This window comes from Podarcis liolepis (genome assembly GCF_965112155.1).
Source record: "Podarcis liolepis genome assembly, chromosome: 10".
Lineage (NCBI taxonomy): Eukaryota > Metazoa > Chordata > Lepidosauria > Squamata > Lacertidae > Podarcis > Podarcis liolepis.
In genome coordinates this window covers 60,999,476-61,020,335 of record NC_139562.1, presented here as the reverse complement: position 1 = coordinate 61,020,335, position 20,860 = coordinate 60,999,476, and positions in this window count along the sequence as shown.

Below are 20,860 nucleotides of genomic sequence, written 5' to 3'. Positions count from 1 at the left end.
AATACTTGCAATATTCAGCCAATCAGACAAAGCTCATTGCAGTGTTTTCCAGTACCTTGAGTGTGGGGTGGGATATAATGTTTTGACACCTGAATGCTGGGCTATGTGTGTTTATTGGGGGGAAAGAACCTGTTATTTGTGTTCAATTATATCAGAGGGAGGAGAATTAGAAAAAAAAAATCTGTATGCAAGGCTAGCCCTGCTACTAAGTTACTGGTTCCTCAGACTGTCACAGTGTAAAGTCCACTAGTTTAAAGAGAAAAAGGGTGGAATAGTGTGAAAAGCAGTATAAGTAATATCAAATTCCGGACAACAACACTTCCTGAAAAGTGGAAGCGAGAATGTTGCCCAGTACATAAAAAACTCTCCAGAACTTCAATAAATTATGTATTTTATTTTTTAAAGATGCACACAGCAAAGCAGAAGCTGCTTATTCCCTCCCTGCCCCCATCTCACCTCCACTTGTTATTGCCCATGATGCGAAATGCTTGAAAGCTAGGCTCCAAATTAGGCAGCTGTTTTGAACATGTGGAGTCAGAACAAGTGGTTCCAGTGGGAATCAGATGAAAGCTCTCAATGCTCTTTTCCTCTCCCGACTGACTACTTTTCATCAGAGAGAGAAGATACATTACTGCCTCGCATGACCACTAGGCATGGCAGCGCACACTAATATTTGGTTCGCTTCCTTTCCTCCATGGCCCCTCACGCATCTCCAAAACGATGAAGCATAAAGGGAAAGGAAAAGAAAGGGTGTGCATTGATAGTTCACTTGTGAAGATTCACGTGTGATTTTCAAGTTTGATAACATACCGTATTTTTTGCTCTATAAGACGCACCAGACCACAAGAAGCACCTAGTTTTTGGAGGAGGAAAACAAGAAAAATAATATTCTGAATCTCAGAAGCCAGAACAGCAAGAGGGATCACTGTGCAGTGAAAGTAGCAATCCCTCTTGCTGTTCTGGCTTCTGGGATAGCTGCGCAGCCTGCATTCGATCCATAAGACACACAGACATTTCCCCTTACTTTTTAGGAGGGAAAAAGTGAGTCTTATAGAGCAAAAAAATACGGTATTTAGAAGGGGCAGTAGCTTCCGATGGTATGAAATGTGTGTAGAAGCAGAAAACTGTAGCTTTGATCAGTGTAACCCTGAACTCAGACTAAAAGCAACCAAAGGCTGTGTTCAGATATGGAGTTTATTTTGTTAGTTTTCTGAGTTATACTGCTGGAGATGCTGTTGTGGCATCTGTTGTCCCTTTTGCACTGTTATGTTATGGAACAGTGGCTTTTTGACTGAATACCAACATGCTGCAGTAAATTTCATTCACACCAATGGTTGTGCTGTGACACAGCCGCAAACATCATTGGCATACCTCCCAACATTTCTCCAATGAAAATAGGATGTCATATTCCATATTATTAATATTAATTTTATTATCTATATCCCACCCATCTGACTGCATTGCCCCAGTCACTCTGGGTTAGGGCTGCTGTACGTACAGGTGTCCTAAAAAGAAACCTCTACTCTGGGTGGCTTCCAACATGTAAAAATAATAATGAAACATTAAGCATTAAAAAAAACCCCTTCCCTATACAGGGCTGCCTTCAGACGTCTTCTAAAAGTTGTACAGTTACTAATCTCCTTGGCTTGGGGGGTCACATAACTCCATTCCCTCCAACATTTCTCCAACGAAAACAGAGATATCCTACAATACCCTCCAACATTTCTCCAATGAAAATAGGGGCATCCTTAGGGAAAGTGGGACATTCCAGGATTAAATCAGAAACTGGGATAGTTTCTGTAAATCCAGGACAGTCCCTGGAAAACAGGGATACTTGCAGAGTCTGAATTAGACAAATCACCTTCTTAAATGGGATTGTCCACTTTTGTTCTCCCATGGTCCCCCCATGGAAATAGTGAGAAAAAATTGCATGTCAGGATACATTCCCAAGCTTCACCCCATGATTTCCCAGGCTAACAGTTGAAAAGGTTTGCTTCTCCCCTCTGAAAGCAATTAAAATGGAAACAAAACGTAAAACTACCACTAGATTGCACTAGGGGTAGCATTTGCACAGTGTGGGAAATAATACACTCCCCTAGATTAAGTTAAATCTCAGGGCTAGATTCAAAATTCCGTTCAATTCAAAACAAATAAGCAAATAAGCAATTACAGGTGGAGCAGCAACATTTGTTAGTCACTTTATACAATGTCTCAAAGCAATTTAAGATAGAATACAAAAAGGCAGATTTCACCCCTCCCTTCCCAATGCTTTTTTTTTTTTTTAACCCCTCTTTGTTATTCCAGACATATTTGGGCTCATTATGAACGGGAAAACTCCTCACATGCCAAATCAAATGGCGTTCTGATCAGAGTGACTCTGCGTTTTAACCTCCATTCGCGAATAAAAGCTTTTTAGTGTGAAGATAAGCATAAATAAATTACTGGGCCGGCGTCTTTACACATCACACCACTGCCTTTATAATCAAAAGGAAATAACAGTTCTGGAGCGGTGTAGAAAAATAATGGGGCCTTGTAGGGGGAATCGTCCTTGCTGCAAGCAGAGGTTAAATGAGGAAAGTAGTTCCTTTCTGCAGAAGAATTTACATTTCTTTGTAACGTGACAGCTTTCACTAGTAACAAAGCTAAATTTAACCTCGCCGACGATTGCCATCTTGCAGCTCTCTGGTTACACAGCGCATCCTGAAAATGTAGTCCCTTTTTTGCTCTAAAACTTTTCATGCTTGATTGCCCTCCCAACGTGCATATTTCTGGAACATTTGAGAAAAATCCTTCCAGCTATTTTGGAGTTTACGAGGGTGCAGAAACACACACACACACTTACTCGAGGTAACAAAATCCTGACCACTGGATTGCCTTTAAAGCATGGATCAGTTAAAAGCAGCTCAACGTCGAGCTTTCTGAACTTGACATGTGCCTAACCTTTCTTGATTCATGGATGCTTTGCAAAGTCGGAAAAATCAAAGATCTGTAAAATAGGCTCTTCCCCTGAAATTGTATGCAGTTTCTTTCTTCTGTGGTATAGTCTGTCGAATTCAAAATGACTCTGCAAAGGGAAACCTTCATAGGAGCAAATGATCTACCTTCTGGGAAGAAAAAAGGGGATTCTAAATATTCAAGAATTCATGGAATATATTACTGGAATGAATGTATTTAGTCAGCCTTAGGCACTATGCAGTTGGAGCTTGGAAGGGGCACCATTTTGCTGTTCTACCTCAGTCAACAAAATAGGTTGGGTCAGCCCAAGGTTGACCACTGTGGGAACAGAATTCTGGATTAGGTCCTGGTCTGATCCTGCAAGTTTTTTTCTTATATTCTTATGTTTGTGGTGTGTGTCTGTGTGTTGCGATTGTCATGCAAATAGTGGTGCTGTCCAGCTAGGTTTGTGAACCACTCAGTTGTGGTCCATTGGTGTACCCCTCCTCCCAGCTGGAGCAGTGCTTCCACTGACCAGTTCTGGAGCAAGGGGGGCAATGATGGCAGGGGAAGAACTGGGATGGTGGCTGATGTCCCCCTTCCCATGTGTGGCAGTGCTGCTACAACTGGAAGGACAGTGCAGCAGTCATTAGGGCTGAGCAGAGACATCACCTTGCCGACAAAGGTCCGTATAGTTAAAGCTATGGTTTTCCCAGTAGTGATGTATGGAAGTGAGAGCTGGACCATAAAGAAGGCTGATCGCCAAATAATTGATGCTTTTGAATTATGGTGCTGGAGGATACTCTTGAGAGTCCCATGGACTGCAAGAAGATCCAACCTATCCATTCTTAAGGAAATCAGCCCTGAGTGCTCACTGGAAGGACAGATCGTGAAGCTGAGGCTCCAATACTTTGGCCACCTCATGAGAAGAGAAGACTCCCTGGAAAAGACCCTGATGTTGGGAAAGATGGAGGGCATAAGGAGAAGGGGATGACAGAGGACTAGATGGTTGGACAGTCTTCTTGAAGCTACCAGCATGAGTTTGACCAAACTGTGGGAGGCAGTGGAAGACAGCAGTGCCTGGCGTGCTCTGGTCCATGGGGTCACGAAGAGTCGGACACGACTAAACGACTAAACAACAACAACAACAAATATATCGTCCAGAACTGGTTTGAATTCCATATTGCGATATTGGTATCATAATTATTGACCTGGCAATATATTGTGAATCATGGTGTGGGTGGGTGCTGTGCAAAGATCGCAATGTGAGGGAAACCATGAAGCCAGCCAATGCCTCTACGTAGCGCCATCCTTATTTCAGACATCATGTTATGTATATTGGTATATTGTGATGTTTAGCAGATGATGTATCACAATGTTGAAAACCAGATATTGCCCAGCCCTAGCAGTGATTCCCCTCTTTACACACCACAACAAGAACCATCTCTAGCATTCCTTTTATTTCCAAACAATCCGCTCTTGAGAAACGGATAAAGGATGGGTAGATTGTAAAGATGGATGAGAAAGCCATAATGAACTGTACCTCTCTGTAGACGATCGCCATTCTTCATAGTCTGAGGAAAAGACCACCAGCAGCAAAATTCACATTCCTCCACAGCCTGGCTTTTAAAAATCAACATTTCTCCACCTCTTGCTTTCGTCTTCCTTCCAAACAGGTCTACCCCAGAGAGTTGCAATAGCTGTTTTAATTACGAGTCACAAAAGAAAGAGCAACAGATGTATAAACATATTTTAGGTATCTATTAAATATCTGCTGAATTGTTATACTCCTGCTGGCTCATTAATGAAATCTCCATGGATTAACGGCTGATTTCTAAACACCTTCATCTACAAAGACACAAGGAAGATTTGCATTTTCACCTTATGCACACTAATTACAATTTCTTTTATATATTCCTAATTATGCACCTTTCCCTTTCTCCCCTTGTTTCTTCTTAGAGAAGGGCTGAGTGAATGTCTGACTACAGTTAAAAATAAAAGGAGGAAAAGCCATAATTGGCACATAAATACATCTTGCTACAAAGTCTTTATTCATATCAATCAAGGTTAAGTGGTATCAACTGGTAAATAAAGCAGAGAAGTACCTTTGGATTTGAAAATGAAATTACTTGAATAATTGTTTTCCCTGTCATAGTCATGATTGTTAAGGTGGGTGTGCTTAACCCTAGATATAAATAGTTCTATATTCCAGGCAACAAGAGTTTACTGTTAAACAGGAGGGAGAATCAAATGCCCATTGGGCATGGCCAAGATCTTGGAGCTACCTTAAGGTAGCTTCATCAATGGCCTACGTTTTCTACCATGGTGGCAGCTCACTAATCCTTTCTTCTCCCAAGCTGTACATGAGGAATGGGGACCCACAAACCTCCAGATTTTTGCTGCTCCAAATTCCATCAGCACCAACCAGCATGGCCAAAGATTAGGGATGATGGGAATTGCAGTCCAGCTTCTTTTTGGTGGACGAGGTTCCTGACCCACGCTGAACACAAAACCCAGAAAGGCAGACAGCAAGCCTTGTTGGGATTTCAGTTCCCACAAGCTGCTAGGAAGCAGCAAAAGCAGCAAGGTTGTTGACATCAGGTGATGTCTCTCAGCATGAGAAAGGAAGTCTGAGCCAGTTCTCAGACAGTCCTGAGTGTAACCGGGGTGGAGTTACAGTGAGTCCTTCCACTTCTGGATTGAAGCAGTGTTGAGTCGCAGACTCCGATGCTGGACTGCTCAGAGAGAGCAGACATGTGTGTTTGTGTGTACAGTTGAATAAAGTAGCAGGAGACTACAGACTGCCTCTTTCTTCTGTGATGGATTGCCAGGAGAAAGTGAGTGTGCCTCTCTCAAAAGGGAGGAGTCGCTTATTAATGGCATCTCTGGACTGTGGAGGACTCCTAGGTTCCAGCCAGAGAGCGACCTCCGGATAAATGCCCCGGTGGGTCTGGGAGCTGGCAAGCCTCCCGGGCGGGTTTCTTTTTTATAATAATATTTATTACTTTTACAACAATTTAAACACTTACAAAAGAAAAAACAAAGAAAAAACAATACATTATAATACAAAAACACTACATAAAAATTAATAAAACAAAACAAAAACACTTTAAAAACACATCAAAAAAGAAGAAGAAAAAGAAAAAAGAAAAAACTTCCAATATCTTATCTTTCTTTCCCATATTTCCATGGCCTCCTCACACCTCCCTTTTTGTATTCCACTTCTATTAATTATTTCAGCAATTCCTTACCATCTTCCTCTGTTTTCTATCCTATAATTATCTTAACACCTTTTAACCTTATTTTCCTTTATTACTCTATTAATCTATTTATACTTAATTCCTTATAACATTTCTACTGAAGCCATATAATTTCATTCCAACATTCTTCTTAACATTCATTAATTTTACAATATTTCTATAAATAGTCTTTAAACTTTTCCCAGTCTTCTGCCACCGACTCTTGTCCCTGGTCTCGGATCTTGCCAGTCTTTTCCGCCAATTCCTTCTAGTCCATCAACTTCATCTGCCATTATCCAACACTTCAGTGCTTTTAAAAAACAGCCATTCTCTCAGCCAGCAAAAAGCAGATGATTCACAACAAAGTTTAGGTGTCTGGCAGGGCAGGTCCACCTCCTTCTTTAGCATCCGTCAATATCTTAAGTTTTACTCGAGGCTTCCTGCCCTGCCAAACCAATCCAGGAACATCCCTCTGCCACCTCCTGAAACAATCCCTCCCATCCAAAGCTTGCACTTTTTGGCACAAAAGCAACATCCCCGGCAACACAGCAACCCTCATCCCCACCACAACAGCTCGGCCCAACCATAACAACTTCAGATTTGTCCATATTTCCCAATCCCCCTTCTCTTCAATCCAACATCCTTCACAGTTACCCTTAAGTAAATTCACATTTTTGGCAGTGCTATTGACCGCCAAAAATCTCTCTTTCTCAGCCGATGTTGATCCTATCTCCTCCTGAAGCTCTGTCAAGCTTTCCTTTCCCAGTTCTGGTGGGGTTCAGATCCTCAAATTCATCTGTTTTTCTTTAAACTCCATCATAGCAAATGGCAGCTTATATTCGTCAAGTTGCTTTTGAATGTATGGGGCTCTCTCACATTCCAATTGTGTTGTTTTACATTCAGCAGCAAAGGTTTTCTCCCTGACTTCATCCGCAGTTTGCCGTATTAAAGTAGATTCCTGTGTCAATTTCTGGGTGGTTTCTGTGTTGGTGTTCACCTTTTGTCCCAGATTATTTAAACTTTCTACAATTAAATCAGTTTTATTATTTGCAGCGTCCACTTTCACTTTCATCACTTCTGTTTTCTTGTGAAGCTGTTCCAGCGAGTCATTTATTTTCAATAATACGACCACTAAGGCCTCTTCTGTTGTCATTTCATTTGTTCTTTCCTTTTCGTTTGCCATAACACTTAAGAGATTCAAGGTCAATCCCAGAGTCACACAGTTTTTATCTTGCAGCTGGAAACTCCCCTAGCCCAGCTCTTATGAAGTAACCATTTTCAGAAACTTCCACTAGGGGGAAACAGTTTCTATTTATAATAGCAAGAATGTCACCTTTAAGTGCAACTTGTACAATCCAAAGTTAGTTTCAGTTTTCAGTTACTTTATTACTCCTTTTTAGAAGCAGCTGGAGACAGTAGAAACAATATATCTCTCTTATTCTGCTAGCTGTCAAGGAACGTTCTAAGTGCTGTCAATGGACATTCCAAAACATCAGTCCTACTAGCAGCCCGTTTCCAGGGTCAGAGCGGCAGTATTTTAACTCTCTTTACTCTCTCCTGCAGGCATACTCAGTCCACAGCTTCCCCCCCTCTTCTCCTGCCTCCAAGGGGGATTTTATACTCTTTACCAATGGAAATTTAATCTTTTACAAAAGGCTTTCCAAGACTTCAGCTTACAGACTCCTTGCCTCAGTCTATTTACAAATAGGGAAGGCGGACTTCCTGTTTTGAACCTCCCCGTTTCGATGCCAAATTAAACTTTTAAAATCCGATTCTCCCGTATCAGCTCTACTCACGGGTAATTACTTTAGAGTCCAATTGTCCACAGGAAAAAGTCAGTGCTCTCCGGCAACAGCTATGCGGCTTCGCTCCGTGGAAGAAGCAGACGATTCGAAGCACCGCGCCACTCACCCCACGTCGCTCCGGGTCCCCGAAATCGGGTTCCTCTGCGAGTAGGGTAGGCGCAAAAGGTGCCCGCCAAACCCCACGTTCACAGGCTTCTCCCGCCTGTGATTTTTACGGGTCTCCGCCTTCGCCGCGGCGGTACAGATCCAAATTCCCACGGGGCAAGTTCCTCCCGATCAGAGGAACTCCACCATTGCCAGAGGCACCAACCCGGAAGTCTCTCCGGGGCGGGCGTTTTTCCAACAGAAATGTACATAGTGGCATTTCCATTTTTGAGGGAGCCCTGATCAAAGTGCCCTCACTGTGTTTTCCATAGTGGGCTTACCTGAAGGTGGCGGTGATGGTGGCAGGCAGGCTGAAATAGCAACAGCAGCTTGGAAGAATGAAAGGAGTCTGGGAACTGATAAGGAACTGATAAGTTTCATTACCGAGTCATCTGCAGTTCGACAGACCACTCTTCTTCCCAGGCTGAGAGGGAAAAAATGGTGAAAACAGGTTATTTATTGGGACAGAGTGATTTTTGCAGCTGTTAAAGTTGTAAAGCAATGAAGCATGGGACAGAGTGAGGGAGAAATTTCTGGAACAACTGTGAGATATCAGCTCCGCCCAAGGCATGATGGATAACAGCAACAACCGGAAAAGACAGACATAACATTTTACAAGGAAGAAACACCACAGACATAATAATTGCCACACACAGGAAGAACAAGGAAATAGTTTGAGTTTGCAGTTTTATAAATCATTTAATGTGTCAACACAAATAGAAGTTATCAATATTGCAGTTGTTGTATAAGGGATCATTAACATGAGTGGAATGTAATGGAAATGAATAAGATTTTGGAACACAGAAATAAAGAAAATAATCAAACCATCAATTCTAGCATGCAAGAGGCCACCTTATCTAAATTATATAATTTGGTATTTGAATGATTGGCGATTGTATTATAAATTGGTATTGTTATAATGTGGCTATTATTGGATTATAATTGAAAACTAATAAAAAATATTATGAAATAGCAACAGCACCCTGAGCCATGCAGAACAGTTGGGTCCAGCTACCATTTTAATTTCCCACAATGCCCTGATTTCGTTGGGCTTTGTGGGAAATTAAAATGGCAGCTATGCTCAACTGTTTGGTGGTGCTTGGAGCATCAGGCCTAATATCTTTTGAAGGGGGAGCCTGGGTAGTTCACAGCTTGCTGTGATCCTGGCAACTGCTCAAGGAGGTCTGATGCTGACACCATTTTTCATACATCTGGCATGCATGGGGAAAGCATACAAAATTCAGTAACAAAATTCAGTAAACCTTACACACACACACACACACACACCCTGCTATCCCAAACAAAGCTGCCCCATTGCTCTGATCGGAGGAACATCAGGGTGACCCATGCTGCGTTGACGCAGGACCACCTCCACTCTAGATCTGCTCCTAAATAAGTTTGGGTGTGGAACTAATGTTTAATTAAGGTTTAAAACAGAGCCATGAGGATTTGGGAAGGAGAACTTGAACTGTTGAGCACAGCGGTGATACTGAAAGTGTGTGATGCCTGCTAGTCTCTTCCCTAAAGGAAAGCCTCTTGCATAACATCATGGTCCACGCCCAGGTCTTGATTTTTTTGCAGGGTTCCCCCCCCCCCCAAAAAAATAATTAAATAAAACCTGCCTGGTGCCTTCCCCATTGATGCTCACAGATTGCTCTGGCCATCCAATATGATCCATAGTGCATTCTACCTGTCTGAGCTGAACTCTTCCAATGCCTAAGTCCATCTGAATAGGGCTAACTTGGCTAAATCCAGGGCACATCCCTAGTGATAACTGGCAGGTGACCATAAGCAGCAAGGCCCTTTCAGTACTGGCACAAACACTTTGGAATGCCCTTCCCATGGAGACCCATTGTTGTTGTTTAGTCATTTAGTCATGTCCGACTCTTCGTGACCCCATGGACCAGAGCACGCCAGACACTCCTGTCTTCCGCTGCATCCCGCAGTTTGCTCAAACTCATGTTGGTAGCTTTGAGAACACTGTCCAACCATCTCGTCCTCTGTCTTCCCCTTCCCCTAGTGCCATCAATCTTTCCCAGCATCAGGGTCTTTTCCAGGGAGTCTTCTCTTCTCATGAGGTGGCCAAAGTATTGGAGCCTCAGCTTCAGGATCTGTCCTTCCAGTGAGCACTCAGCACCATAAGAGACCCTTGAGAGTCCTATGGACTGCAAGAAGATCAAACCTATCCATTCTGAAGGAAATCAGCCCCGAGTGCTCACTGGAAGGACCCATTGTTAGTTTGGTGCAAACCTTGTTAAGCCAGGAGGTTGTGAGTGACAATTGTTGCCACTGATTCTCTTTGGATGCTGTTACAGTTAACTTTTGTCATTTTCTGATACTTTGGGACCTGGCTTGAATATTACTATTTTGTTACTGTTTTATCATGTTTCTCCCCTCTTGAATAAATAATTTGTGTTTGGTTTTTTAAAAAATGTACATTCTTGGCCACTCAGAATTTCTTAATAAGAAAAACAGTACACTATTTTAAGGAACAGAATAAAATAGTCAGAATTAGTGTTATATACAAAGCCCACTTGGGTAAATTGGGTATTCTGTGTGCATTAGGAGGAAACTGTCTTCAGCTGTGGAACTGGGAGATTAACAGTATTTTCCTCTTCATTTGAAAATGAACTATAAGTTGCAAACCTTTACAGCTGGCTTTTATTTTTAATTATGTGAAACATTTATTGGTGAAGCACACTGCTTAAGTTGCAATTAGATGAAAATATGTTATCACCATATAACTTATATTTCCTTTCTGCACATGGGTTAGACAATTTGAGTTCAATATTCATTCACTGTTTAGCATTTTATTGTGCTAAAATGAAACACGCATGCACACGCACACACAAATGAACATTTCTTCCCCAATCTTAAATTCAGATTGTACTTTTCTGGCCAGGTTGCATTTTTTCAAGTCCTCAAAAAATTGTCTGAATCTTAGTTGCCACCAAAGGAACTGGTTTTCTCACTTTAAAAGGAATATCATATTTTTTCTTAGATTCAGTGTTCCACATACTATTCATCCTTCATCAATATTCATATGGCAACTATTGACATAACTCCAGTATATCTGATATAAAAAAGTAAACTGGTGTTCATTCCTGAAATATCTGATTTCAGCAGAGCTGTTCTCATCTGGAAGCATAATTGCTATTCAACAAAGTACTGTGCACCATAATCTCAACAGCACTATGCTATCAGCTTCAACTCCCATCTCCTCCAAGGCTCTTCACTATGTCAGTTCAGTTGCCAACCGAGATATATTATATCTTTGCTTCGGAAGAATAGAAAAAACACACGCGGTCCAGCCAATTATATTTTGTGGTTTTCATTTGCTTTTCTATTTTCTCTTTCTTTTTTTAGGCTACAGTCAAGGATGGCAGATATAAATAAACAAATCTACTCTCGCTTTGTCCTCCCTAACTATTTCACATGCGAGAATTCATTATTGTAGCATTCTTAGCCTCACTGACAGCAGTACTTACAGTCACAAAATGATCCAAAAGTGCTTGCTCCAAAAACAATAATAAGGGGAAATATATGCAGTCCACATTCAGTCTCGTTTAGGGAAGAAATGTTTCAAATATTGTCCTATTCTCTGAGCTGAGTTGAGGAGGATTACCTAGGTAGCAGGTGGTTCACACAGGTGAATGAAGTACAGGAATTAAGTGATATCAAGAGGGCAGGGAATGAATTTACCTGTGGCACAGCAATTTCCTCCTGCCCTTATTGGACAGAGACCATAGCTCAATGATAAAAAAAACAGGATTTGCATGCCGAAAGGACCTAGGAATCTCCAGTTGAGAAGTATCAGATAAAACATAATGGGAGAGATCTCTGTCTAGGTTCCTGAAAAGAGAAAACCATGTTTGGTGGGAAAATACGCTGCTCTGGTATAAGACACCTTCCTGTCTTCTGGGTGTCAAATTTTGTGCAAGCAATGGTACACAATGGATGTAGAAGCATTAGGAAGACCTACTATTCTGCAATCAGTACACTCAAGTTGAAAGTGGGAGAGAGAGGATAATTCTGGCTTACTCATAGCTGCGTGCAAGATGAAAATTTGAAAGAAGGCATCAGGTACATTAGTGGAAATGATAACTAGTGCAGAAATAAGTAACTCCACCCATTCTTTCATAGCATTATCCTGTAATCCACAATCAAGCAAGCTGCCATTTATAAATGTTCAGATGCTCTCAGAGTATGAGCCATATTTTATTTTCTGCTCGTAGTGCTGAATCTTTCATTAGAAATTCTTCTTGAAATACAAGGGGTTGGTGGGGGTGAATTAAATGTGCTCCCAAAGAATGGGGGAGAACTTTAAATAATATTTTTGGGGGGTCAGGAGAAATTATTTACCTTATTAACTGTACAAAGTGGTCTTTATTTTTCTTGATTTAAAAATGAAGAAATAAACCCCTGTGCCCACTTGCAGCAACAGCATGTTCTCTAGATGCAGACTCCCAATTTGTCCATGGGACCATCTGAACAGCACACTGCTACAAGCACATGCAGAGCTTTTTCTTGAAAATACAGTGGTACCTCGGTTTAAGTACTTAATTCGTTCCGGAGGTCCGTTCTTAACCTGAAACTGTTCTTAACCTGAAGCACCACTTTACCTAATGGGGCCTCCTGCTGCCGGAGCCCGATTTCTGTTCTTATCCTGAAGCAAAGTTCTTAACCTGAAGCACTATTTCTGGGTTAGCGGAGTGTGTAACCTGAAGTGTATGTAAACTGAAGTGTATGTAACCTGAGGTATCACTGTGATGATAATAATAATAATAGCAACAAAGACCTCTGAAGAGCTCCTGGTCAACTCACATGAATAAGCACACACAAGTCGGTCCCCCGCTTGCAAATTTCTTCAGATTATCTCTGCTTCCCAATTGCTATAGAAATGTGCTCCCTAAACCTTTTAGGAAACAAGATCCACTGACAATGAGGGAACAACTTTCAACCTACAATCAGAATTTAGAGCCAACCTGTATGTTTGACAGGTGGTTTTTTAATGCACAAATAGAGAGGTTGTATGGAACTTATTAACAGCAGCAGCCAAGATTTTGAGAGGAAAGGGACTGAGAAGTTCCATGGCACCTTCTTTAACGGAATGGTTAGCAAGAAGCATTTATGGTGGCAGAACTGTTCAAAACAGGCAAAGGCAAACTCGGCCCTCCAGATGTTTTGGGACTACAATTCTCATCATCCCTGACCACTGGCCCTGTTAGCTAGGGATCATGGGAGCTGTAGTCCCAAAACACCTGGAGGGCCGAGTTTGCCTATGCCTGGTCTAAAATAAGGGTGACCAACACCCTTTGGTCAAGGCTCACATTCACCAATGGGCAAAACCTTGGGGTGGGAGGCACATGCCCATGTTGTCTGTGGCTGAAATGGATGCGACCAACCACATTCTCATCAGTGTGCGTGCGTGTGTGTGTGTTTGTGCATTTATGCATACACATGCATGCACACACCAAAATGTAGTATTCCAGGCTTTGTAGCTCTGTTTTCTTAAAATGCTAGAGGAAAGCAACACATGAGACAGAGTTACATGTGATTTATCACTAGAACTGCCCCTACCATTATCGCACATTGGTCAGCTCAGACACAAGCTGCTGAGGGACATGGATAGGACAGAGATTATCAGCCCTGCACCCTTAAACTACTCTGCTGCTCTCACCTGGAGGGTGGTGTCCCATCACCAATGTTGAAAGTTTCGAGTGTTAGCTTCTGTGCACAGAACTGGGAGGTGAGTCCCATCTTGTCCTTTGACTGAATCCATTATGTTCCATGTTCCATGTCTCTGATATACAGTGGTACCTTGGGTTACATACGCTTCAGGCTACATACGCTTCAGGTTACAGACTCTACTAACCCAGAAATAGTGCTTCAGGTTAAGAACTTTGCTTCAGGATGAGAACACAAATTGTGCTCTGGCAGCGCGGCAGCAGGAGGCCCTATTAGCTAAAGTGGTGCTTCAGGTTAAGAACAGTTTCAGGTTAAATACGGACCTCTGTAACAAATTAAGTACTTAACCCAAGGTACCACTGTACAACAATACGGTATGTAGATTTATTGCTTAGCATGTGTGTTATGTTACTTGTTTTTGTATAAAACTACATCACATTATGTTTGTTTGTATAATCCAGCCATATGCACAGCTGACAAAGCCCGGTTGGGCAAAACAAGGAATTATCCTGGAATCCTTTTTTTTAATAAAATATTTATTGCAAATTTTAAACAGAATAAAGATTGACAAATATACATAATGCCATCACCATACAATTCAGTAGAAAAAAAAAATAGAAAAGATTTACAGAATAAAAAAAGGAGAAAAAAGAAAAAAGGAGAAAAAATGCAAAAAATCAATTTGTCCATAGATCATATTTCCATAAACTTTGGGCTTCCTCACATCACCCTTTCCTGCGTTCTCCGTCGTACAGTTGTAAACAGCAATTTATTACCTTATTTCAAATCATCTGAATGGTTCTCAGAAATTATTACCCCAATTATCAATGTTTTTATCATGTATTAAGCCAATTAACTTAAGTATAATGTTATCTCAAATATCATCCTTATCTTATACATCACTTACTCATATCTCTTATAGCCAGATTACTGATGCCATATTATTTTCTGTCATGCATTCTCCTAACACTCATACAGCTTATAATGTTTTTGTAAATAATCTTTAAACTTCTTCCAGTCCTCTTCCACCGCCTCTTCTCCCAGGTCTCGGATTCTGCCAGTCATCTCAGCCAACTCCATGTAATCTGTCAGGAATTATCTTGGAATCCTTGTCTTATTTTCTGCCTGTGCCATTCTTTCAAGTTTTTTGTCTGAAACCTGTATACAAGGAACACTAGAATTCTTAGAAGCATCTTCATGTGGAACACTACAAGATTGATAGAAGAATTCCACACTGTGGATATTGCTAACATGAGAACTGAATAGATTGTATTTCCTGATCAAGTTGCTGGACTTTAATATTTCATAATATGTTTCATTAATATGATAAGTTGGTCTATAGAACCATATATTTTTCTATGATATGTTGAATCACATTTGAAAAAGAATTTATATAGTTACATACAGCCTGTTGTGTTGTTTGTGTGGTTATCAGTTTTGCATTTACGTGACAAAGGGTTTGGTAGTGTTTTGACTTTGCCTCAGGCAGAAAATTGTCTTGCTCATACTTTATTTTGCCCAACTAGTTGTTAGCTTTGAAATTTGACTAACATTCTGATTTAGTTAAATAACTTTTGCAGTAGCTTGTGGATTATTCAGTGCTGCCTACCAATAATTTATTGATTTCATGGTGAAACTGTGGGGTAATTTACACCCATGCATATCCCATTATATGTTTATAAATGTTTCTGAGGCTGAAGTAAAAACTAGTTTTCTCCGTGATAGTCAGTAGTAATCGTCTCTCCTGATCTCATCAGCCAGACCAGCTGTTCAGACGTTAATTCTGGCTCCTGGTAGGCAGCCATGGGGGTTTGATCAATCCTCATCTTTAAATCAAGCTCTGCAATCAAGACTAGCACCACTTTTGATGATGATCGAGATGACACTGCTAATTTATTTTGTTAATAGAATCTAGTGCTGGAATGAGAATTCCTCTGTTATCCACACATCATCCATTAGAGGTATATTACCCTTGTTAATGAGCATGCTGTTAGCCTTTTAACCTGGTACTAATTTTAGTTTGTGTGGTTGAGCATAGACTCCTTTTTATTCCAAAAACGGCTTGCAGGGAAGGAAGTTTACCTTGCTTTCCTATTTTCTTTTCTGTATTTCCCAAAGGGCAGGAATACATTTTTTTTCTGAAGCTACAATACATTTAATATTAGGACAGAAAGTGGTTGAAAACAGAAGAAATGTGAAAATATTATTTTGGTAAGATAGCAATTCTATGTGCTGTTTCTTTGTTCTGCGGTTATAGATGTGAAGGACCTACAATTCTAACAGGGATTTAGGATAGGTCTAACTATGCAGTGGTAGAACTGTGAAATAACAAAATGGGGTGTTATCGCTCCATAAATCTGCTCCACTTCTTAGTGGGGAAGAGCTGTGGTGGACTGCGCGGCCACCCACTCTCCTGGGAGTGGGGGATGAAGTCTCGCGTTGCAAGGGGGATCCTGGTAATGTCATCGGCCTGCCGGCCAATGCAGCGGCTGATGGGGGCATGGCTGGGACCATTTAAAACTAGGGCGCGAGCCAGAGGGCTTCCTCTTGGCTCGCTTCTTCAAACTCCCGCCCTTCCTCTCTATTTTACAGGTTTTCTTCATTGGCCTTGCTATGGACCTTCGTTGGTCGCCGTTGAGGGGCCAGGTAGGAATTTTTCCACTTGGCAAAATTGGCATGGGGCCATCTGGTTTTCACCTACCTCGTAGCAATCGTCACAACTTGGTAAGGTTTTGCGGTTAGGCATTGGTTGATCATGTGATGGGGAGGGGAGGTGTGGCCATCACCTGCCCCTCCAAGCTTAAGGGTATTCCATTAAAGGAATCTGGAGGTGTGGATCTTGTCTGAAGCCCAGGGTGGGGCTAGGGCCATGCCACAACCCCGACTGGAACATCTGGGGGGAGCTCGAGTTGGTATGCATCAACAGGGCTCCCCCTTCTGGTGGTTTACCCTTACCGGGTTTCCTGCACTACGGGCAGGAGCCAGATATAAAAAGGTAAAGGGACCCCTGACCATTAGGTCCAGTTGTGGCCGACTCTGGGGTTGCGGCGCTCATCTCGCTTTATTGGCCGAGGGAACCGGCGTACAGCTTCCAGGTCATGTGACCAGCATGACTAAGCCGTTTCTGGCGAACCAGAGCAGCACGCGGAAATGCCGTTTACCTTCCCGCCAGAGCGGTACCTATTTATCTACTTGCACTTTGACATGCTTTCGAACTGCTAGGTTGGCAGGAGCTGGGACCGAGCAATGGGAGCTCACCCCGTTGCGGGGATTCGAACCGCCAACCTTCTGATCGGCAAGCCCTAGGCTCTATAGTTTAACTCACAGCGCCACCCGCGTCCCGAGTCAGATATAGTTGGGTCCATTCAATGCCTAAGCCAATACCGCTCACAGTCTGTAATCAATAAAGTTGTGGACAAATTTGCCCAATAACATTAACCTAATATCTGTGTCATGGTGTGTTTTATTCCTTACAAGGGCGTGTTGCAGGGTCTAGACATGCAATGCAGGGAAATGTTACATTTGAATGTTTCACGAGTTTGTTCATTTTTAATGCATTTTTTAAAGCAATCCTATAACATTATCACATCTGGATATCACATCACTTCTTTGCTGTGCTAGTTTTATGTTCAGGGAAGTTCAGGTAATTCATCTCTATCCAAGGTGGCACAGGTGGGCATCTGTTGCTCTCTCACCTGCCCTGTGCTGCCACTTATTGAGAGGAAGATGGGCAGGGGAGAGGCATGAGGAGCTTGGCATTGTACACAGTGTTCTGGTGGGAGCATCAGATTGACACTGCCAACATGCACCACGCTGTGCCAAGCTCCTGGCACCTTGCCCCTCTCCTTGTTGGTATGTTGCGGAGACATAATGTGTTGAGAAGCCGGAAGAGTAACAGACTATTGCAGCAAAGTGGAAGAATTGTTTAAAATGAATTATTGCAGTGTAGCACCTACCGTATTTTTCGCTCTATAAGACGCACCAGACCACAAGAAGCACCTAGTTTTGGGAGGAAAAAAACAAGAAAAAAATATATTCTGAATCTCAGAAGCCAGAACAGCAAGAGGGATCGCTGTGCAGTGAAAGCAGCAATCCCTCTTGCTGTTCTGGCTTCTGGGATAGCTGCGCAGGCTGCATTCACTCCATAAGATGCACACACATTTCCCCTTACTTTTTAGGAGGGGAAAAGTGAGTCTTATAGAGCAAAAAATATGGTACATACAAACATTAGATCTTGAGTGTAGTTCATCTAGTGCAATATCCTTAAAAGGATTAAAAATATTTTCTTAAATATATTCATATCCTGAAATATTAAAAATATATTCTTGAAAAGATAGAGGAGGGCGATGTGGTGTTCACACAGGGTCCCTGGATGTTTCACCGTCTATTGATCCCTGTGCCACCACTTGATTTTGCGCTGCCACCACCTAGGCCCTACCTGGTACAATCCTGAGTCCAGTCAGGATTAAATTGGAACATAAACTTCTGTTTGTTTATTGCAGTTTAACAAGCGTGTGGTTTCATAAACGGTATCGGTCAATTACAATCAAGGGGTGCCTATCCAGACCTATAACTTCCGCTACCTGCTCTCACTCACTAAACCACCTCTCAGATATTTACTTGTCTTCCTCGCTCCTAACTGTACCTGACTCAGCTTATTTCGCTACACTAACTCAACCTACCCCCAGACTCTATCCCAATTCACTCCCACTCCAACCAACCACCCAACTCCCAACGAACGCCTCCCTTTGCCCCTCCCAGAGCTGGTTTTTTAGTGCCTCTGACTCCACCCCCTGGGTTCTGATTGGGTAACCTGTTTAACTATTTCACCTCCAGCACTCTCATATGTTAACAGCACATATGCTATATTAACAAAACAATGAAGAACATAAAAGATCAACTTCTACCTCATTGCAACCCAGAGTCAGGCAGTTGGACCTTTAAATCTCATGCCACAAATCGAGAATAATGGTCAAAAAAGTGGTGATTGCTTGACCAGGCTCCAACAGCCCCAGCCCCCGGGATGATAAAAAGGAATAAAGACTCTGACCATGTTATATGGAATTAAAATTAGGCCACAACTTTATTAAACTTCTGAATGTAGGAAGACCTTGGCTTAGGCCTTGGGCGTGTATCCCTCCCAGGCCCCCAGCCGGGGAAACTGGGGAACATCAGGGTAAATGGGATATGGGGGTGCTCTGCGAGATGTATGTGTAGCAGGCAGCCCAGCCCATATCCCCACACGCAGGGTAGTTCACTGGCAACCTTTCAGTGTATGGCCAGTGACACCCATTATATAACCCCTTTTAAGAGCGGATCCTGGAATCACTGCTGCATTTAGGGAAGATAGAGTAAAGGATTCCACCCAAGGCCATAAACCGCCAAAGTTGTGATGCATTGCTACAGGGAAGACAAAACCTGCCAATGCAGGAAAATTTCTTCCCAGCCCTTCAACAGCAACCAGTCAAGGACTGTAGCAGGGCCCGCTAAACAGGAAGAAAAAGTTAACCTGCAAACAAGAAACATTAAACTAAGGGAGGGGAGGGAGGGTGAATCTCCTGAGCTGACTGCCTGGCTACTGTCAGCTCCAACCCTTATGTATAAATGGGACTGGCCCCACTTCCCAGCAAGAAACTTGATTACTGAGGCTGGGTGTGAACCTCCAAAGAATAACACTGAGAGGCAGACCAGCCCCTGTTTGCCATTAAGTTCCCTGGGAACTGTAGCACTGCATGCGATCCCACAAAGGGCACCCACAATGCAAAGTGTGAGTGTTCATTCCAGCATGGCACACTGGTATTGCCAATTTTTTAGAGCAGTATATGAGCCAAGGAAGAGATTGCCATAAACTGTCATACTAACATAATCATGTGGTTAAGAGAGTGACTGAATAACTCTTGTCTTTGGCAACATCACAGTCTGATTTCTGCTGACGATCAAGGCAAAGAAAGGTGTCTGAACATTTCAAAGCAGTCCTAATATATCTTACAATCCACTTTTCCTAGCATAAAAGGAATGCTTGCTAATCGCTCTTTGCATTACAGCACAGAATTTGTGTCAATTAAAAGGTTTAAAAGTGGAATACCATGGAGAGTCCAAGCAGAATCAATCTTGATCAGACTCCAGGGGTGCAATTTCGTCAGAGGCTTTCTGTTGGAAATATCATGAAGGAAGTCCTGCTCCATTGCTAGCAACCAAATTGCTTGTGATCTAAATACCACCACAAGTTATTTCTCATTGACTTCCAAGGAGCTAGAATCGCGGCAGCTGATATGTGGAGAATCAGAACTACAAACAAGGAAGCCAGATGCCTGGAATTAAAATGCCTAGGACTAGGTGTTAAAAGACGGCTTGTTTCAAAGACTAGGAATTCATAGCCTCCATTTTTTATTTCACTCCATCTTTCATCAGTGCCAGCCAGTATGGCCAATGGTTAGGAATGATGGGAACTGGAATCACACAAAATCTAGAGGGTCACAGGTTCCCTCTCCCAAGTCTGTGTGCTTATTGCATTTTTAGAAGAATGCTTGGTAAACTCTTAAGACAAAAGTCTGACATGAACATTCCTCCAAATGCATGAAAATATGGGAAGATAAGCTGCTTACCTTTTCCCCAAACTGTTTTACAGAACTTGAACATAGTCCATAGCAGGTAAAAAGGTAAAGGACCCCTGGATGTTAAGTACAGTCAAAGGCGACTATGGGGTTCTGGCGCTCATCTCACTTTCAGGCTGTCTGTTTGTCCACAGACAGTTTTCCGGGTCGTGTAGCCAGCATGACTAAACCCCTAGTGGCACATGGAGGACCGTGAAGAGTGCCAGAGTGCATGGAAACACCATTTACCTTCCCACCGCAGTGGCACCTATTTATCTACTTACAGTGGTGTGCTCTTGAGCTGTTAGGTTGGCAGGAGCTGGGGCAGAGCAACGGGAGCTTACTCCATCGCAGGGATCTGAACCACCAACCTTCTGATCAGCAAACTCAGGAGGCTCAGTGGTTTAGACCACAGCAGCACCGCATCTTGGCCCTGTCATTTGTGCCATTTGTGTTT